The sequence below is a fragment of the Bos taurus genome, chromosome 11 (assembly GCF_002263795.3).
Source record: "Bos taurus isolate L1 Dominette 01449 registration number 42190680 breed Hereford chromosome 11, ARS-UCD2.0, whole genome shotgun sequence".
NCBI classification, from domain to species: domain Eukaryota; kingdom Metazoa; phylum Chordata; class Mammalia; order Artiodactyla; family Bovidae; genus Bos; species Bos taurus.
This window is the reverse complement of record NC_037338.1, coordinates 5,402,793-5,404,514: the sequence shown is the minus strand read 5'-3', so window position 1 is coordinate 5,404,514 and position 1,722 is coordinate 5,402,793.

The window sequence follows — 1,722 nt, the reverse complement described above, 5'->3', positions numbered from 1 at the left end:
AAGCCGAGGACAGACTGGCAAGACTTCCTCTCTGGACTCGCAAATCCTTGTGCCTGGAAACAACATCCCTGGGCCCTTTTTGCAAATAGCAAACCTTGTTGGAACATCTTTTCTTCGATCCGGAAGTCACGGTCATGAGCAGACTCAACTCTCAAGGCCAGAAGATAGGGAGCAGTGACCTATTGATTTTGGCTGAAGCTCTTAAAGTTTCTTGGCTTGTGTAAATGATTGTCCTCTTCAGCTGATGCCTGGAATCCATTTGATTTTTCTTGAAGAGCACAGCTGATTTTAAACGTCATCCATTGTACACCTCCATGGCTAACCTTGGGGTTCCTTTGTAGCTCAGACAGTAAAGAGTCTGCCTGTAATGCAGGAGACCCAGGTTTCACCCCTGGGTCAGGAAGATCCCCTGGAGAAGGGCATGGCAACCCACTCCCATCTTTTTGCCTGGAGAATCCCATGGACAGAGGAGCCTGGTAGGCTATAGTCCGTGGGGTCACAAAGAGTCAGACATGACCGACCAACTAACACTACTACTACTGAGCAGCTAACACTTTCACTTCCTTTCACTTTCATGGCTAACCTGCAGTAGATTTCAGACGAAAGGTTTGTTTGTCATTGTGAGGTTTTTGTGGCGGGAGATGGGATTGTGTGACAAGCTGGAGGAAGGGCCTGTGTTCAAAACCATCCCTGATCTTTTAACTGCTAAGCTGTGCGACCTGGGCCAATAAGCTAACCTCTCTGAACCTCCTCTTCTCCACCTGTGAAATGGGTTGATGACACCCAGCTCTCTGTCGGCTTGGGCCTTGGTGACACGGCTGTGAAACACCAGCATGTAATCTACTCGACACATAACTCCGGGTTTTGCCTTTTAAGGAAAAGGTGCTTACAGTCTAGAAAGGAAGGGAGAACTTGTTGTTCAGTCACTAAATCGTGTCTGACGTTTTGTGACCTTATGGACTATATTGCACACCAGGCTTCCCTATCCTTCACTATCTCTCAGAATTTGCTCAAACTCATATCCATTGAGTCAGTGATGCCATCCAACCATCTCATCCTCTGTTGCTCCCTTCTCCTCCTGCCCTCAATCTTTTCTAGCATCAAGGTCTTTTCTAATGAGTCAGCCTTCCACATCAGGTGACCAAAATATTGGAGCTTTGGCTTCAGCATCAGTCCTTCCAATGAATATTCAGGGTTGACTTCCTTTAGGATGGACTGGTTTGATCTCCTTGCTGTTCAAGGGACTCTCAAGGGTCTTCTCCAACACCACAGTTCAAAAGCATCAATTCTTTGGCACTCAGCCCTCTGTATCGTCCAACTCTCATATCCATACATGACTACTAGAACAACCATAGCTTTGACTATACAGACCTTTGTCAGCAAAATGATGTCTCTGCTATTTAATACGCTGTCTAGGTTTGTCGTAGCTTTCCTTCCAAGGAGCAAGCGTCTTTTAATTTCATGGCTGCACTTACCATCTGCAGTGAAGCCTGTGGGGCATCTGCAGTTAGCACTCTCATTTTACAGGTGGGTGAAGGGAAGCTTAGTGCAGGGAGGTGACCTGCCTGATGTCACATTGCCCCTCAGAGCCAAGGGAGGCTAAAGGAGCTCAGGCTGGATTTACAGGCTCAGAGAAGGACGCCTCAGCTGGAGACAAGAAGCAGGGCTCCAGGACTCCAGTGTCACGGGAAGGGTTGAACTGGGTTTGAACAGATGCTGGGT